At 46.1% G+C, this 20,403-nt stretch overlaps 1 long non-coding RNA gene across 1 annotated transcript in view; it reads right to left on the minus strand.

The window, feature by feature from the left end:
• LOC129707515 (uncharacterized) overlaps nucleotides 1–19,293 on the minus strand; it is a 127,142-nt gene extending 107,849 nt beyond the window's left edge. The window contains exon 1 of the long non-coding RNA XR_008725194.1: nucleotides 18,849–19,293. This is a non-coding gene — a long non-coding RNA (uncharacterized LOC129707515). The remainder of the gene's footprint in view (nucleotides 1–18,848) is intronic.
• Nucleotides 19,294–20,403: the final 1,110 nt, after the last annotated feature.

Here is a 20,403-nt window from a genome sequence, read left to right on the forward strand (position 1 = left end):
ACAAAACAAAACTAAATATAACAGACATTTAGTTTGCTGTTGTATCATTTGCCTGCTTGCCTTGTTAATATTTCATCCCATGCCTAATTATTATTGTGTTTAAGAAGGAACTGCAGATGCTGGAAAATCGAAGGTACACAAAAAAGCTGGAGAAACTCAGCGGGTGCAGCGGCATCTATGGAGCGAAGGAAATGGGCAACGTTTCGGGACGAAACCCAAAGGAAATAGGCAACGTTTCGGGTCGAAACCCGAAGGGTTTCGTCCCGAAACCCAAAGGGTTTCGCCCGAAACGTTATATTTCCTTCGCTCCATAGATGCTGCTGCACCCGCTGAGTTTCTCCAGCTTTTTTTTGTGTAACCTAATTATTATCGTTTGTTTTGAACATCAAGTGGCACAAACAATTCTCCCTTAGTTTCATTGTTGGGATTTATGAATGTACATCCACTCAAACATGCTCAAGCTAATCTCTTTTAATTGCTCCATTAGCCTCTGCAATTTCTTTAATGAGTTTGGCTGCTTTAGTCTCGGCTAGGGTAGATGGAGGCTGAAGGATACTGTTCAAATTAATTGAACAACTGGGGAGGTATTGAAATTTAGATGAAGTAATCCTCGGAAAATGAAAGTGTGCAGAGTATTGGTATAAGTTAATCAAGGCAAACAGAAACTCGTTTCTTCGGAAAAAAATATGGTGCAACACAATTGTAAAAAATAACTGTTTCAGGACTGGACGAGGGTTGGTCAAGACTATAAATAATGATCTCCTTTTCTTTTCACTATTTTCTCTCTCAACTTTCTTCATTTACTCGTTTTCTTTCTTCACACACTATATATTTCACATCTTTCTATCCTTTACTATCTAACTTCTTTTTCTTATTCTCATCTAAAAAATTAAAAAAAAATAAAAATATTAAAAAAAACCAAAAAAAAAAAAACAAAGGGCTGGCACACCGGCTGAGTTTCTGCCTCAAAACGCCAGAGACGCCGGTTCGATCCTCACCTCGGGTGCTGTCTGTACGGAGTTTGCATGTTCTCCCTGTGATCTCCGGGTGCTCTGGTTTCCTCCCACATTCCAAAGACCTGCAAGCTTATAGGTTAACTGACTTCAGTAAATTGCCTCTAGATTAGTTGAAGAACTAAACTAGAAGAACTAAACTTTGGAAGTTGCATTCCAAATCTCGTTGTACCTCTGTGCAATGACAATAAAATATATATTATTATTATTATTATTATTATTATTATTATTATTATTATTGAATTGTTTAAGAAAGAACCGCAGATGCTGGAAAAATCGAAGGTTTACAAAAATGCTGGAGAAACTCAGCCGGTGAGGCAGCATCTGTGGAGCGGGGAATAGGTCGAGACCTGAAACGTCACCTATTCCTTCCCTCCATAGATGCTGCCTCACCCGCTGAGTTTCTCCAGCATTTTTGTCTACCTTCTAGTCTAGTTGCGTTTAGTTTATTGTCAAGTGTACCAAGGTGGGGGGGGAGAGGAGATTAGTTTTATCTTCACATCATGTTCGACATGGACATTGAGGGTCCGTTCTTACGCTGTACTGTTCCATGTTGCATTCAACATTAAACCATGGAGTTCGCAAGCTCTGGGATGCATTTCTGGGGTAGTACTGGAGTTAGTTTTAGGGATAGAGCATGGAAACAGGCCCTTCGGCCCATCGATTCTGCACCGACCAGCAATCACCCCATCCGCTAGCACCATCCAACACACTAGGGACAATCTACAGAAGTCAATTAACCTACAAACCTGCACGTCTTTGGAATGTGGGAGGAAACCGGAGCGTCGGAGAAAACCCACGTGGTCACGGGGAGAACGTGCAAACTCCACACAGACAGCACCCGCAGTCAGGATTAAACCAGGGTCTCTGGTGCTGTGAGGCAGCAACTCTACCGCTGCGCCACCGTGCAGATCTTAACAGACAGGCACATGGATAGGAAAGGTTTAGAGGGATAGGCTCGAAAATGGGACAGTCTTGGTCAGTATGGACGAGTTGGGCTGAAGGGCCTGTTTCCGTGCCCTGTGACTATGAAAGAATTTACAGCGCGTTTGGGAGTGAGCAAGGGTGTGGGATTAGCTGCATCACCCAGGCATAGGTGAGGCGCTGTGGTACAGTCGCTGCCTGACAACGCTTGCAGCGACGGAGACACAGGTTCGATCCCGACTACGGGCACTTGTCTGCACGGGGTTTGTACGTTCTCCCCGTGATCTGCGTTGGTTTTCTCCGAGATCGTCAGTTTCCTCCCACACTCCAAAGACGTACGTACAGGTTTGTAGGTTAATTGGCTTGGTGTAAATGTGAACGTGTGTTGGATAGAGTTAATGTGCGGGTAGAGACAACGAAATGCATTACGCTGGTCGGTGTGGCCTCGATGGGTCCGAAGGGGCCCAGTTTGCGCGCTGTATCTCGACACTAAAACTAAAAGCATCTGACTCTGTGCTGCAGTCACTCTGCGACTTGCTACATCGTTAATGTAGCACAAAAAACTCTTGTACAGAAGTTTGTTACCGCAAAGCTTGCCAACCAAGGGAGGATGTGAAAGGTCTTCGAACTATAAAGCGGTCTCGCTATTGAATTAAAGTTCGTAGACTGTTCAATAAGAACTACATCAAAATGTACATGTTCAGAGGTAATTGGTTAAACTAAGTTGGCAACAACTGTGATATTCAGATACACCTCTTCCTTGCACAAGGTTCGCTGGCACTGAAGTTGGCAGGGGCAGAATTCCCCTGTGTATGTGTGAAGAGTTTTTATTCCCAGTTCCTGTCTTTGTGATTGGCAGCAGTGGAGATTGTTTTTGGCTGAAGATTGCGGATATTAATGCCAACTCGTTTTTTTTGTGTTAAAAAAGAATTGCCAGTTAAAATGGAGATAAAAGGGGGAGTCTTGGAAACTAACTGGGGGTCAGTCAGCATCTGCAGGAGTGAAACAGGTAATGGTTCAGGTCAGGTTACTGGATAGGGCAGCACACAGTGGCGCAGCTGGTAGAGTCGCTGCCTCACAGCGTCAGAGACCCCCGGTTCGATCCTGGCTTCTGGTGCTGTCTGCATGGAGTCTGCACGTTCTCCCTGCTGCTTGGTGGTGGTTTACCTCCGGGTGCTCCGGTTTCCTCCCACATCCCAAAGGCGGACAGACAGCACCCGAGGTCAGGATCGAACCTGGGTCTCTGCCGCTGTGAGGCAGCAGCTCTACCCGCTGCACCACCGTGCCGCCCTTGTTGGATGTAACTGGAATAGAGTGTGAGAGAGTGAGAGAGTCGTGGGTAGAAATAATGAGAGAGGGAGGGAGAGAAAGTGGGAGAGGAGGAGAGGGAGAGGAAGAGAGAGCGGGGAGATAGAGGGAGCGAGAGAAGGAGAGAGAGAGAGCGAGAGAGAGAGAGAGAGAGAGGTAGAAGGAGAGAGAAAAAACAGAGACAAGAAATAAAGTAACAGACAAACAGGAAGAAGACATAACATAAGGGATTGAGACACAGGATCATGTTCAGATTGAGAGTGGGGAGAGAGGTGGCTGATTGCAAGTCGCTGCCCACTGGACTTCCCTAATAATCTTATTTTCTTTTAAAAGTTATGGTAATAAATATGAATTGGTTCCCACCCACCCACACTACAAGTAACATTGAGCTGCTGTAATAGAATGGACAGATGATCACCAGGAGACACAGACAACCCTCGCTGACCGCTTGAGGGAGGGTCTCGACCCGAAACGTCGCCCATTCCTTCTCTCCAGAGATGCTGCCTGGCCCGCTGAGTTACTCCAGCATTTTGTGTCTACCTTCGGTTTAAACCAGCATCTGCAGTTCCTCCTTACGCCAGTGGTATTAAACAGGTTTTTAAGATTAGCGCATGGATATGTGGGCAGGGAATGCAAGGATATGGAGCAAGTATTGGCGGAGGAGACTAGTCTACCTTGGCATCATGTTCGGCAAAGACGTCATGGGCCGAAGGACCTGCTAGTGCGCTAAACAGTTTTATGCTCACTGGCGGAGCTGGTAGAACCACGCCCTTCATAGCGCCAGAGTCCCAGGTTCGATCCTGACCCCAGCGACTGTCTACATTGGCACCTTCTCCCATGGGTCTCCTCCCCCACATCAAAGACCTGTGGGCCTGCAGGTCAATTTGGCCTCTGTAAATTGCCCCTAGTGTGCAGGGAGTGGATCAGAAAGCGGGATAGCATAGGCCTAGCGTGGACAGGTGATCGATGGACTCGGTGGGCCAAAGGGCCTGTTTCCTATATCTTTCAATCAATCAATCAATTCATTCATAACAGTAATTAAAATCTACCATTATTATTATTATTATTATTATTATTATTATTATTATTATTATTATTATTATTCAATGTCCTTTCCCTTTTCTCCTCTGCTTTCACTTATTAGATAGTTTATAGTTTACTCTGAAGGTAGACACAAAAAGCTGGAGTAACTCAGCGGGACAGGCAGCATCTCTGGAGAGAAGGAATGGGTGACGTTTCGGGTCGAGACCCTTCTTCAGACTCTTATCAGTATGATTCATCTTTTATTTTATACCAATCCATATGGATTTTCCTTCTGGCCTTCTGTGAGCTATGTTAAGGGCCTGTCCTATTTGCCGATTTTTTCGGCGACTGCCAGCATTGTATTGCATTGTATTGTATATCTTTATTGTCATTTCCTGAGTATTCGCATACCCAGAGGAAACAAAAAAACGTTGCTCAACCAGTGTCCATTCAGTGTGCATGAAAAATAAATAGAAATAAAAAATACATGTATCATGAACAAATTTAACACTCTACTAAACATTCAACAGCCGTTCCGACCGGCAGCGGCACAACAGTGGCTCTGCTGCAGTGTGGGGGTTTGTGCGCGATACTTGGCAGGAGGCAAAGTCCATTTAACAGTCTTATAGCATCATATCAGGGTCGCCAAAATATATAGAATATTTCAAAATCCAGCATTCAAAATCCACAAAAAATTGTTGTGATACTTGAAAAAACACCGCACGTTAATATGTCATCAAACCGCTTCACGCCACTAGTTTTTCGGTGACCTGATACCTCAGTCGATGATGCCAGCAGTCGCCGAAAAAATCTCCAAGTGGGACAGGGCCTTAACTTTCTTCCATTGCCATTATGTTATCTTTAATTACTCTAATTAGTGGAGCTACATCTTGTTCCTTTCTGATTATATATTAACCTGCAATATTTAATTGCTCGTCCTATTATTTCTGTAGCAATGTTTCATTTAATTCCATCACATCTGGCATCTCACCATAGAACGTTGCCTCTAGTTCCTCCATTTTGTTTTGATGATATCTATGTTGTCATACGGGAATTTTAGTTTAGTTTAGAGATACAGCGCGGAAACAGGCCCTTGGCCCACCGACCAGCAATCCTCGCACACCAAAAGCCCTGTCCCACGGTACGAGTTCATTCTAAGAGTTCTCCCGAGTTTGTCCCGATTCGAACTCGGAGATTTACGGAAATGGCCGCTCGTCAGTACTCGGGGCTCTCGTGGACATTTTTCAACATGTTGAAAAATCTTCAAGAGTCTTCCCGTGCTTACCTGCCATTAGTGAGCCATCCCGAGTACCTGCCGTTAGCGCTAAGAGAGGTCCCCGAGCTCTGACGTACCCGCTATGTTCATTCTCCATGCTTACCGTGAGTTTGATTTTTTTTCAACTCGGGAGAACTCTTGGAATTAACTTGTACCGTGGGACAGGGCTTTAACACTATCCTACACACACTAGGGAAGAATTTTACTCTTATACCAAGCCAATGCCCCTACACATTTGTATTCCCTCGAAGATCTCGGAGAAAACCCATGCAGGTCACGGGGAGAACGTACAAACTCCGTACATACAGGCGCCCGTAGAACCCAGGTCTCTGGCGCTGTAAGGCAGCAGCTCTGCTGTTACACCACCGTGTTTAGTGTTAATGATTTGAAGTAGGGGAGACAAGTGAGGCGAACCCTGCCACTTATTCAAAGAGAAGTGTGCGCTCATTCAAAGACTGGAGCAAGTGTGCGTGCATAATGCCAGTAAACTGGCAAGACCAAACATATCTGTTCCTTTGTTTGCCCTTTTGCAGATTTGCTGTAGTGTTTGCGTTAATCAAGGGCCTTCTGAAACCACTTGCATGTGGCTCAACAATGGCACACTTGTGTATCACAACAGTCACCATTTATTACTTGTCAGTCCCTATAACAGTTCGGCTTGTGCCACAGATTCCAACCGCGGATCCCTGCAACAGGACACTGGCTCCATGCACGGGATAAATCAGCAGGGAGAGATTGCACGCCACCATAACATGACACTAGTGTGGCTGCCAACAGTGGAAGCATTAGGAGTTGCCGAGCCCTGCAGAGTGTGTGTGTGTGTGTGTGTGTGTGTGTGTGTGTGTGTGTGTGTGTGTGTGTGTGTGTACAGTGTGTGTATATGTGTGTATGTGTGAGTATGTGTGTGTGTGTGTACAGTATATGTATATGTGTGTATCTGTGAGTATGTGTATATACACACACCCACACACACTGATTTTTTTTCTCTCTGTTTATTATAGACAATAGACAATAGGTGCAGGAGCAGGCCATTCGGCCCTTCGAGCCAGCACCGCCATTCAATGTGATCATGGCTGATCATCCCCAATCAGTACCCCGTTCCTGCCTTATATTGTTTATAGGGTACTGTGTATACATATTCTGTTGCACTGCTGCGAGTAAGAGTTTCATTGTTCTGTCTGAGACATATCTTCTTCTTCTTCTTGCAAATGAAACATAAACCAAAGGAATAGTTAGATCTCAAGCCGGGTGTTGAGCAGCCAGGTTGTTGCCTCTGTTGGCGTCAATGTCTGCCGGGCCCTGACACAGCTCCATGTGGTGGGTGGTAGAGCGGGCACCCAGAGATGACATGGTTGGCTGTCTGTTTGTTCTGCTCCACATTCACAGGCTGGGCTCTGGGGGAGGGAGTCCCCATCTCCACACGCTGGCATTGAAACTCCCAACTCCAGTACCAAGTCTGTTGAGATTCACCCCATGCTCCTCAGGGGAGGTCAGGCCCTGGATAGCTTCTATCTGGTGAAGAGAGATGTAGCTGTGTAATGGAGATGAGGTTACCTTCCACTCCTGTGACCACATGGTGGCTGTCCAGTGTGCTTCTGGGGCACATGACAACAAAACGCTCTTGACTCGTGAAGATTGAGCAGTTACCCAGCCTGTACACTTCCAGGCACTGAGGCTGGGTCAGTTTGTGCTCTCCCCATTAATCCCAACGAGACAGTCAACCTTAGTTTATTGTCACGTGCACCGAGGTACGGTGAAAAAACGTTGTTGCGTGCTGCACCAGTTAGCGGAACGACAATACATGATTGCAATCGACTCTTTCGCAGCGTACAGATAGATGATAAGGGAATGTTTAAGAAAGAACTGCAGATGCTGGAAAAATCGAAAGTAGACAAAAATGCTGGAGAAACTCAGCGGGTGAGGCAGCATCTATGGAGCGAAGGAATAAGCGAGGTTTCGGGTCGAGACCCTTCTTCGCCTATTCCTTCGCTCCAAAGATGCTGCTTCACCTGCTGAGTTTCTCCAGCATTTTTGTCTACCATGATAAGGGAATAATGTTCAGTGCAAGTTAAAAGCCAGTAAAGTCTGATTGAAGATAGTCCAAGGATCACCAATAAGGTAGATAGTGGTTCAGATTCTGGTTCTGATGGGAAGGAACTGCAGGTGCTGGTTTACACCAAGGATGGACACAAAATGCTGGAGTAATTCAGCGGGACAGGCAGCATCTCGGCATAGAAGGAATGGGTGACGTTTCAGGTCAAGACCCTTCTTCAGACTTGACATGAAGCGTCACCCATTCCTTCTATCCATAGATGCTGCCTGTCTGGCTGAGTTACTGCAGCATTCTCTGTCTATCTCTGGTTGTGGTAGGATGTTTCAGTTGCCTGATAGCAGCTGGGAAGAAACTGTCCCTGAATCTGGAGGTGTGCGTTTTCACACTTCTGTACCTATTGCCCGATGGGAGAGGGGAGAAGAGGGAGTGGCCAGGGTGCGACTGGTCCTTGATGATGCTGCTGGCCTTGCCGAGGCAGCGTGAGGTGTAGATGGAGTCAATGGCAGGGAGGTTGGTTGGTGTGATGGTCTGGGCTGTGTCCAAGATTCACTGCAATTTCTTGCCCTCTGGTCCCAGACTCACCCATTCATCTCTCCACACCCTCTCCACATCCACTCTATCCAGGCCTTATTCAGCTTCCAAATCCTTAAGGTCGGAACATCGCGATTGACTGATTTATCACTGAGTGCTACTACAGGTCCACCGGCTATTTTCCGGCACCCTTGGTTCCAGAGCCTTTCTGGATTGTCCATGTTGCCGGACCAACAGAGGTCACGGCCTCCGAGAGGAGTCCAACGGCACCGGAATGTTTCGTCTAGGCCGCTGAGGGGGTCAAGTTACCGGCCCGCAAAGTCGGCCTCGGAAGTCGGCTGTGGGAACGGGTCTGTCGGCTATGGCCGGGCCGGAGTTCCATAGCCCCCGGCTGCACGCGGCAAATTCCATCCGCCGATTGGCCGTGGAAGTCCCGATGAGGTCGAGATTGGCCGCCTCACCCGGTCTAGGGGACACATTCTCGGGAGGAGTTCCAGGGGGAAGAATTGTGTGATTTTGTCCGGATTAAAGGAGGTGTCAGACCACCAGTTGCCAGAAAGCTGGTGATGGACCCGTAATCAGTAGGACACGTGAGTAATGGGCCTGTCCCACTTAAGTGACTTTTTGGGCGACTACCGCAAAATTTTTAACGTGCTGAAAAATGTTTGGCGACAGTGGTGACAATTTTTGCTGTCGTAAGTTGACGTAGGTGTTGACGTAGGCTGTGGCCAAAGGTCATAGGTGAATTCCATTAAAACTAGTCTCCGGCAATTGCCTAAAGAGTCGCCTAAGTGGGACAGCCCCATAAGCATCCAGAAAAGACCTCCTTATGTGAACAGGCCACTTCCATTTGCCTTATTTACAAAGGTGAGACTATCTTTGTGTCAGTGGGCCGTGGGAGTGCTGGGAAGGGGAGGGGAAAGAAGGAGAACGCAGGGATTACCTGAAATTGGAGAACTCAATGTTAAAGAACTGGAGTTTAGAGCTATATAATAATAATAATAATAATATGAGGTGTTATTTCTTTTTTACAATGGAAACCGCAAAGAGTTGGGATGGACAAATTACCTCATAAGACTTTCAATTCCGCCATCTAAAACAATTTCACAATAATCACTCAGAAGCCATGATTATATTCATTAGCAATGATCAAACCACGTGAAAATGATTGTCACATTGGGACCAAAGTGTGCAAGAGACACGTACAATAAGGTCACATCCAGAATAATCACGGCTAATCAGTAACATACATAATTACCGCCAAGTAAACTAATTACCGCCGCTTTTTAGAACCCAATCGTGAAGCAACTATTAGACAATAAAAATAGACGCGGAAATCTAATCTGAGAATTTGATGCTAAAAATATTAATTACTGATACTTTTAGAAATGAAGTTGTACCGCAAGCTAATAGTAGGTTAGACATCCTTACAATCTATAGGATTCTGAGACAATCCGAAATGAAAACCCCAGGAAGAACTGGGAGGTAGACAAAAATGCTGGAGAAACTCAGCGGGTGAGGCAGCATCTATGGAGTGAAGGAAATAGGTGACGTTTTGGGTTGATGTGGGGGGGGGAGGGGCGGGAAGAAGAAAGGAAGAGGCGGAGACAGTGGGCTGTGGGAGAGCTGGGATGGGGAGGGGAAAGAAGGAGAAAGCAGGGACTACCTGAAATTGGAGAAGTCAATGTTAAAGAACTGGAGTTTAGTTTAGAGAAACAGCACGGAAACAGGCCCTTCGACCCACCGAGTCCGTGCCGACCAATGATCACCGCACACTAACACTATCCGACACACACACGGGATAATTTACAATTTTTCCGGAGCCAATTAGCCTACAAATCTGTACGTCTTTGGACTGCAGGAGGAAACCGAAGCACTCGGAGAAAACCCGTGGGGATAACATACAAACTCCATACAGACAGCACCCGTAGTCAGGATCGAATCCAGAGTCCCTGGTGCTCTAAGGCAGCAACTCTACCGCTGCGCCACCATGCCGCTCACAATGATCCTTTAACATAAGAACATATGCCAAGCTGTTTCCAAATATCTATAATTGTCAAAAACAAAATCCTTCCTCCCCCTACTGCATCAATTCCACTGGTTTGTTACAAAATGTATAGAGGCATCAGGAGACAATGGTTGCTTCAAGATACTTGGGGAATCGAGAACCGGAGGGCAGAGGTTTAAGGGGGAAAGATTTAATAGGAACCCGAGGGGTAACTTTTTCACACAAAGGGTGACGGGTGTGGAACGAGTTGCCCCAGGAGGCCGTTGACACAGGTACTAGCGTCTCGGAAACATTTAGACAGGTACATGGATGGGACAGGTTAAGAGGGATATGGACCAAACACAGGCAGGTGGGACTAGTGTAGATGGGGCATGTTGATCAGTGTGGGCAAGTTGGGCTGAGGGGCCTGTTTCCATGCTGTATAACTCTGTGACTATGAGGTTCCCATCTGTTTTAGGTACAGGGTGAATGCACAGAATTTTTTACGCAGTGTAGAGGAATCAAGAACCAGGGGATATATGTTTAAGGTGAGAGGGAAAATCGCGCAGAGGGCAGTGGAGGCCAAATTACTGGATGGATTTAAGAGAGAGTTAGATAGAGCTCTAGGGGCTAGTGGAATTAAGGGATATGAGGAGAAGGCAGGCACGGGTTATTGATTGGGGATCAATGAATGACGGTGCTGCCTCTAAGAGCCGGATGGTCTCCTCCTGCACCTATTTTCTATGTTTCTACGTTTCTATGATGTTTCGGGTTGGGATTCTTCTTCAGACTGAAGAGGTCTGACCTAGTAAATCTACTCCTTCTACATCTTCAGGCTGAAGAAGGGACCTGACCCGAAACATCACCCGTCCTTTTTAACTCCAGAGATGCTGCCTGACCCGCTGAGTTACTCCAACACTTTGTGTCTATCAGTGGTATAAACCAAAACCTGCAGTTCTTTGCATCTACTTCCTAGTAATCAGCAGGAGAATGAACCATAACTAAAGTCGCAAGGGGCAGGAATAAACCTACACTCACACCGTATCAAATTGATTCACCAACTGTGTAGGAATGAACTGTAGATGCTGGTTTAAACTGAAGATAGACACAAAAAAGCTGGAGTAACTCAGCGGGACAGTCAGCGTCTCTGGAGAGAAGGAATGGGTGACGTTTTGGGTCGACACCCCTTCTTCAGACTCCAGTCCCCTGAATTTAAGTGTGGAGAGAATGGACTCCAGTCTCGACCCGAAACGTCACCCATTCCTTCTCTCCAGAGACGCTGCCTGTCCCGCTGAGTTACTCCAGCTTTTTGTGTCTATCTTTGATTCACCAACTGCATGTCCAGTTAGCTGAGAACACCATAGTTGTTTCTTCTACATCTTGTATCCACATAATAGAAATTAATCTGCTCATGACTGGCAAGAGTTTAATTTAGGTTTTAGTTTAGTTTAGAGATACAGCTTGGAAACGGATCCACGTGGACCATCGGCCAAGCATTCACATCAGTTCTATGTTATCCCACTTCCGTATAAACACCGCTTACAATCTAGGCAGGGACATTTCACAGGGCGCCAATTAACCCACAAACCCGCATGCCTGTGGGATGTCGGAGGAAAAGGGCAGCTCAGGGGCGCAGCTGGTAAAGCTGCTGCCTCACAGCGCCAGGGATCCAGGTTCGATCCTGACCTCGGGTGCTGTCAATGTGGAGTTTGCACGTTCTCCCTGTGTTTCCACCCACACCCCAAAGACATGCGTGTTTGTAGGTTGTTCGGCCCTCTGTAAAGTTGCCCCTTTGGGCGTAGGGAATGGACAGGAAAGTGGGATAAGATCGAACTAGTGAGTGAACGGGTGATCGATGGTCGGCATGGAAACCCATTGGGCCTGACTCCATGCCGAACCTCTAAGCTAAACTAAACCGAGACTCTGAGATCTGCAACAAAATAAGATCAGCAAACAGCTCAGGGGAAAAAAATGCAATGTCAAGTAAAATTTGGGGTAAAAAAAGAGTTAGCTAAAGGCTTACCTGGATAATGCATCGATAATACTATTCTAAATGTAACCTATCCTTATTGAAAATCATCAAGTGTCTCAAGCAGAAAACTAATGATGTATTGCCTATCATTGCTGCAGAAATTACATATGGTTTCAAAGGATGAGATTCCTCAATCTTCCACCCTTTTATACTCAAAAGAAATTATTCATCTTGACAGAACAAATTAACATCATTCAGGTATTTTAAACATGTAGGATTGATGCAATCCTTAAGACTTTTTTCCACTTGGTGTGGGACTACAGTATAATAAACATTTCACCAAGATTTATTACGATGTTTTGTCTTTCAATGAAAAAGGCACTTTAATTGTGAAATGGCTCTGATAAAGGTAAAGCTACTGTGTAGAATAATGAAGATGTCCCTCTTCTGCTATAGTTCTTCCGATGCATTATTTGCTTCCAGAAATTGGCTAATTCAAGGCCTTTGTAAATTGGCTGCAGAAAATGGCTGTGGAGCGGATTCTGCTCCAGTAATCAGGTCAAAAGCTGCTGCGTATATTTCTTATTCAGGGGGGACTAGGAAAGAACAGCAGATGCTGGGTTAAATCGAGGATAGACACAAAATGCTGGAGCAACTCAGCGGGATAGGCAGCATCTCTGGAGAGAAGGAATGGGTGACGTTTCGGGTCGAGACCCTTCCTCAGACTGATTCCAAAGGTGCTTTTACTGTCACGTGTGCAAAGCAACAGTGAGATTATTTTCTTATATACAGTCCAGATATTGCCAAAACCTAAGCACATCCCAGATTAGCAAAGTTTACAGAAATAGTCTACTGAGCCCATGTGCAAGAGATGCTAGATTTTGGAGACAGTTTCGAAGTCCAGTCCGCGCCCTAGGTTTAATGAGCGTCCATCCCGTTCCAGTTCAGTGGAGTTTATTGTCACGTGTACCGAGGTACAGTGAAAACTTTTGTTGCGTGCTAACCAGTCGGCGGAAATACAAAACATGATAACAATCGATCTTTTTACAGTGTATAGCATAGCAAAAGGATTTGAGTATAGGAGCAGGGAGGTTCTACAGCAGTTGTACAGGGTCTTGGTGAGACCACACCTGGAGTATTGCGTACAGTTTTGGTCTCCAAATCTGAGGAAGGACATTATTGCCATCGAGGGAGTGCAGAGAAGGTTCACCAGACTGATTCCTGGGATGTCAGGACTGTCTTATGAAGAAAGACTGGATAGACTTGGTTTATACTCTCTAGAATTTAGGAGATTGAGAGGGGATCTTATAGAAACTTACAAAATTCTTAAGGGGTTGGACAGGCTAGATGCAGGAAGATTGTTCCCAATGTTGGGGAAGTCCAGGACAAGGGGTCACAGCTTAAGGATAAGGGGGAAATCCTTTAAAACCGAGATGAGAAAAACTATTTTCACACAGAGAGTGGTGAATCTCTGGAACTCTCTGCCACGGAGGGTAGTTGAGGCCAGTTCATTGGCTATATTTAAGAGGGAGTTAGATGTGGCCCTTGTGGCTAAGGGGATCAGGGGGTATGGAGAGAAGGCAGGTACGGGATACTGAGTTGGATGATCAGCCATGATCATATTGAATGGCGGTGCAGGCTCAAAGGGCCGAATGGCCTACTCCTGCACCTAATTTCTATGTTTCTATGTATAGGTAAATGATATTGTCAAGCTTGAAATGGTTCAGAGAAGAGTTGCCAGGATTAGAGGGTGTGAGCTACAGGGAGAGGTTGAGTAGGCTGGGTCTCTATACCTTGGAGCACAGGAGGATGAGGGGTGATCTTATAGCGGTGTTTAAAGTCATGAGAGGAATAAATCAGGTAAATGCACAGAATCTATTGCCCAGAGTAGGGGAATGGAGGACTAGAGGACACAGGTTCTAGGTGAAGGGGAAAAGATTTAATAGGAACAGTTAAATCTTTAATGGGTGTATGGAACGAGCTGCCAGAGGAGGTAGTTGAGGCTGGGACTATCCCAACGTTTACAAAAACAGTTAGACACGTACATGGATAGGACAGGTTTGGAGGGATTTGGACCAAGTGCAGGCAGGTGGGACTAGTGTAGCTGGGACATTGTTGGCCGGTGTGGACAAGTTGAGTCGAAGGGCCTGTATGACTCTACGACATGTTAGAGCAATAAAGTCCCAGGCTGCTGCAGACCTCCAGCCATTGCCTTCCTTGGGCTTGTGGATCGACCAGAGAACCGATCGATGTCATTGTCACCGGCTCCATCCTACGGCCTTTGGTCTTTGGGGGACTTGGGACTCTATCCAAGCCTTTCGCTATTCCCATCGAAAACCATATAACCATATAACCATATAACCATATAACAATTACAGCACGGAAACAGGCCATCTCGACCCTTCTAGTCCGTGCAGAACACATAATCTCCCCTAGTCCCATCTACCTGCGCTCAGACCATAACCCTCCATTCCCTTCCCATCCATATAACTATCCAATTTATTTTTAAATGATAAAAACGAACCTGCCTCCACCACCTTCACTGGAAGCTCATTCCACACAGCTACCACTCTCTGAGTAAAGAAGTTCCCCCTCATGTTACCCCTAAACTTCAGTCCCTTAATTCTCATGTCATGTCCCCTTGTTTGAATCTTCCCTACTCTCAGTGGGAAATGCTTTTCCACGTCAACTCTGTCTATCCCTCTCATCATTTTAAAGACCTCTATCAAGTCCCCCCTTAACCTTCTGTGCTCCAAAGAATAAAGCCCTAACTTGTTCAACCTTTCTCTGTAACTTAGTTGCTGAAACCCAGGCAACATTCTAGTAAATCTCCTCTGTACTCTCTCTATTTTGTTGACATCCTTCCTATAATTAGGCGACCAAAATTGTACACCATACTCCAGAATTGGCCTCACCAATGCCTTGTACAATTTTAACATTACATCCCAACGCTCAATGCTCTGATTTATAAAGGCCAGCACACCAAAAGCTTTCTTTACCACCCTATCTACATGAGATTCCATAGAAAAGTAGAGAACAGTGAAAATCCTGGATAGAGTGGATGTGGAATGGATGTTTCCACGAGCAGGTGAGTCTAGGACTGGAGATCATAGCCTGTTCTTTTAAAGGTCGTTCTTTTAGGAAGGAGAGAGGGTGGTGAATCTGTGGAATTCTTTGCCACAGAAGGCGGTGGAGGTCAAGTCAATGGATATTTTTAAGGCTGAGGGAGATAAATTCTTGATTAGTACGGTGTCAGGGGTTATGGGGAGAAGGCAGGAGAATGGGGTGAGGAGGGGGAGATAGATCAGCCATGATTGAATGGTGGAGTAGACTCGGAGGTCTGCTCGTATCACTTATGACGAGCGAGGGCTGGGCTTGGGGGCTTCCCCCTGCCGGTCGCTGTGGCCGGGGGGAGTATTGGTCAATGGTTTCTTCATTCTCATGTGTGCCAAGCACAGCGAGACTATCATTAAACCCCAACTGTTTCAGTGAATGCAACGTGTTAATATGGATATGAAATGCGTTGTGACAATTAACGACATGATTGAACATGTCTGAATACAATCTCGTGGTATCATTGATTTCACTGGATCTGAAGTGCACTAATATCCGCCCTGCTCATTTGAACATGGCCTCGGCAAGCGTGGCTATCTTTGCAGCGACTGTACGCTTCCTGGCTTGTACGTTGCAGTAACAACGCACGAGATAATTGCCTTTGATTTTAATCTCACCAGTAGAAAAAAAATGAACTTCATTTTCAAGCAAAGTGATTAAAAATTGTCCCGTCCACTCAATATTCTGACACTCAATATTCCCATTCCCATGGCTAGTTAGTTATCCTCATAAGCGGCACCTCACATAAATTCATTGCATGTCAAAAGTTAACCAGATTGTAAATTGTCTCGTGAATTCTTTTTTTGTTTTTCTTCTTTCGATATTCATACTTCAATGTTTCTAATCTGTTCATTAATGAATTTGACATATGTTCAATATCTCAATAATGTCATGGTATTTTTGTCTATTGTAGTTTAGTGCCACCTCCTCAGTAATCATCACCAACTTGAAGCTTTTCCATTTGCCCTTTGATCCTTCAGTACAATATACTCAGGCATTTATTCTCCAGAACACATTTGGAAATGCATCCCCCAAATCCCCCTCTCTTTCCACCTTTCCTTCGGTTCGTTGATCCCTCTCATTTTTTACCATTCTCTTTGCCATTCTATCTTTCCCACTTTCTCTAGAACGCAGCTAGGTAGGGGACAAAGGTTCAAGGTGAAGGGGAAAAGATTTAATGGGAATCTGAGAGGTAAATTTTTCACACAAAGGGTGATGGGTGCATGGAACGAGCTGCCAGAGGAGGTAGTTGAGGCAGGGACTATCCCAACGTTTAGGAAACAGTTAGACAGGTACATGGATAGGGCAGGTTTGGAGGGATGTGGGCCAAACCCAGGCAGGTGGGACTAGTGCAGCTGGGACATTGGCCGGTGTGGGCAAGTTGGGCCAACTGGCCTGTTTCCATGCTGTATCGCTCTATGCTTCTATGTGTCTATGACACAGGAACAGGTCCTTCAGCCCATAAAGTATATACAGTAGACCATAGCCTGGTTTTGGTTTAAATGTAAAAATTGCTCCTAGTGTAGAATAGTGTTAGTGTGCGGGGATCGCTGGTCGGTGCGGACTCAAAGGGCCTGTTTCTGCGCCGTGTCACTAAACCAATACATAGATGAGCGTTGAAATGGCAACTGATTGTCAACACTGCATCGAGACTTTAGAGATACAGCGCGGAAACAGGCTCTTCCGCCCACTGAGTCCACGCCGACAATTGGTCACCCCGTACACTAGTTCTACCCTAGACACGAGGGGCAATTTACAGAGGCTGATTAACCTACAAACATGCACATCTTTGGAGTGTGGGAAGAAATCGGAGCACCCAGAGAAAACAGGGAGAACGTGCAAACTCCGTACAGACAGCACCCGTGGTCAGGATCGAACCTGGGTCTCTGGCGCTGTGTGGCAGCATCTTTAACCCAGCACCACTGTGCCGTCCTAACACTATATTAGTACACACCACAATACTAACATCGAACAATATTAATATTTAAGATCCAAATACAGTTGATTTTCTGCCTCAGACTTTTCTCTGAACAATATATATTTCTCAACCAGAATGACAAAGAAATCTAATTTATCCGCTCATGGCCCAGGTTGTGGTTTGTGGGATTTAATGTGCATTAATTAGCTGGTTCTCACATTCTCACAGTAACCGCACTTTAAAACGTACATTATTGGCCGGGGACCACTTGGCACCCGCTGGTCTTGTGAAACATTAAAGTCTTCCCTTCCCTCACCGTAGTCACTATTCCTGGATTCCTTCATGCCGATGGTCTTTTCCATATATTAGGGTGGTACGCGGTGGCGCAGCGGTTAGTGCCGCTGCCTCACAGCGCCAGGGACCCCGGTTTGATCCCGACCTCGGCTGCTGTCTGTGTGGTGTTTGCACGTTCTCCCTGTGGGTTTCCTACCACACCCAAAGACGTGCGGGTTTGTAAGTCCTCGATAAAATTCCTGTGTGTGTGTGTGTGTGCGCAGGGAGTGGATACAAATGTGCAAACGGGTGATCGATGGCCAGCATGGACTCACTTGGCCGAAGAATATCCATTGACTTGGCCGCCGCAGTTTTCTTCCACAGATTCACCACCCTCTGACTAAAGAAATTCCTCCTCATCTCCTTTTATTCTGAGGCTGTGACCTCTGGTCCTAGACTCTCCCACTATTGGAAACATCCTCTCCACATCCACTCAAAAGCAGTTACGTTGTGGTAGCAATCTTTCAGCACACACGATTACACAGGCAGCATAACCCAGGGAGAACAGGTCTTCTGCTCTGTCAATCTGACTGTTTTTCCTCCCATCTTTAGGGTGTCACGGCAACACGGCGGTAGAGTTGCTGCCTCACAGCGCCAGAGACCCGGGCTCAATCCTGACTACGGGCGCTGCCTGTACGGAGTTTGTACCTTCTCCCCGTGACCTGCGTGGGTTTAATCTGAGATCTTCAGTTTCCTCCCACACTCCAAAGACATAAGGGGTTTGTAGGTTAATTGGCTTGGCGTAAATGTAAATTGCCCCCAGTGTGTGAAGGATAGTGGTAAGGGGCTTGTCCCGCTTGGACGACCTAATCACCGAGTTTAGACGACCCTAGACAAGTTGAAAAAAATGTCAAGGTCGTGTTGACCTGCCAAAGTAAAAGACCTCCTACGACTATATCTACGACTCCCCCCTCGACCTCAGTCTTCCACACCCAAGACCAGCTGAAACTAGCTACGAGTGGAAAATGATCACATGATAAAATGATGTCATGTTTGCATTTTTTTTTCTCGGTCCAGTTACTGACCTATGACCTACCTACCACCTACCTACGACCTACCTACGAGTAAAAAGTATCCATTTTTTCTATGCCAACCTTTTTTTTAAACTCGTGGACATCTTTTATCAGGCTGGAAAAAACGCCGCGACCTACTTGAGGTCACTAGTACGCGGAGACCACTCACGAGCGTGAGGAAGAGTTACGAAGAGTTACGAAGACCTCCTACGACCTCGCTGCGACCATGCTGCGAGTACGAGTCAAGGGCAAACTCGTCAATTAGGTCGTGAAAGTGGGACAGGGGCTGCAGTCTGCAGGGATCGCTGGCCAGTGCGGACTCGGTGGGCCGAAGGGCCTGTTTCCGCGCTGTATCTCTAAACTAAACTGACTGTGAGACCTACCTTTGTGGTGGTGGATGGGGGCGATTTGAAAGGTTGTTCATTCACTTTGACTGCTTCGGGAATCTTGAGCCATCACTGCGGAAGAAATTCCAAACGTCTCAATTCTCAAAGTACTTTTGTTACAACGTGGTGCTCCACTATTAAATGTAGGGCAGAACAAAGACTGTGATAGATTGGTGTCCTCCATCTTGTTAGTCATTCTGTTCTCTCGGGACCTCTCAGCTGGCCTCACTTAAAACCCTGCCCCTGGCATCTTGTTACGAAACCATCTCCTCATTCCCCAGATAAATGCGAGGCTGCGGTATATGCTAAACCAGGCAGGCACTGCTCACAACGCACAGAATGCAGAAATTAGGGCACGCAACAAAAGCAACACTATATATTTTAGTCTCCTGAGGAGAGGCAGGGACAAGTGCAATAATGTGAAGAGATGTCAATTTGCTGCATTTCCCCACCACAGAGATGTTTATGCAAAGAATAATGGTGGTGTACGTACGCACTTGGTTTGTAAGGGCACGTCTCGATAAATGTGTTCAGTTTTGGTCTTCCTGCTGGAGGCTGCAAAGAAGATTTCTAAGAATGTCACCAGGACTTGAGGGCCTGACCTACAGGGGGAGTTTGGTTTAGTTCGGGTTAGTTTATTGTCACATCTACCGAGGTACAGTGAAAGGCCCTTTTGCTGCCTGCTAGCCAGTCAGTAGAAAGACAATACATGATTACAATCGAGCCGTCCACATTGTACAGTTCGCCCTCGACTCATACTCGCAGCATGGTCGACACGAGATCGTGGGAGGTCTTCGTAACTCTCCTTCAAGCTCGAGAGTGGTCTCCGCGTACTTGAGGCCTCAGCTAGGTCGCGGAGTTTTTTTCAATATGTTAAAGAATGCCCGCGAGTAAAAAAAGGTCGCCATGGAAAAAATCTTCTTTTATTCATAGGTTTAGTCGTAGTAGGTCGGCATGTTAGTCATAGGTAATCGAGGAGAGTCGTAGATAGTCTTCAGCATAGTCGAAGGGAGGTCGAAGGAGGTCGTCTTCACTCTCCACTATTCGGTGTCCAATTTTCCCAAAGTTAGTCGTAGCTAGTCATCAACAGTCAAAGGAGATCTTCAACATGTCATTTTTTTCCAAACTTGCCAATTAGGTCGCCCAAGTGGGACAGCCCCTTAAGACTTTATTTCTTAGAACACAGGAGGCTGAGGGGTGATTTTGTGGAGATATATAAAATCATGAGGGGAATAGATAGGATGAAAGCCCAGCATCTTTTACACAGAGTAGTGGAATCGAGAACCAGATGGCATAAGTTTGAGGTGAGGGACAACTTTTACACACAGAGGGTGGTGAGTATGTTGAACGAGCTGCCAGAGGGGATAGTTGATGCAGGTACCACCACAACACTTGGCAGTTGCATGGATACGAAAGGTTTAGAGGGATATGGGCCAAACTCAAGCAAGTAGGACTAACTTAAATGGGGCATTTTGGTCGACATGGGCAAGTTGGGTCGAAGGGCTTGTATCCATCTGTGCTGTATGACTCTATGACTGTAACTGAGCTTCTA

Source organism: Leucoraja erinacea, chromosome 21 (genome assembly GCF_028641065.1).
Source record: "Leucoraja erinacea ecotype New England chromosome 21, Leri_hhj_1, whole genome shotgun sequence".
Lineage (NCBI taxonomy): Eukaryota > Metazoa > Chordata > Chondrichthyes > Rajiformes > Rajidae > Leucoraja > Leucoraja erinaceus.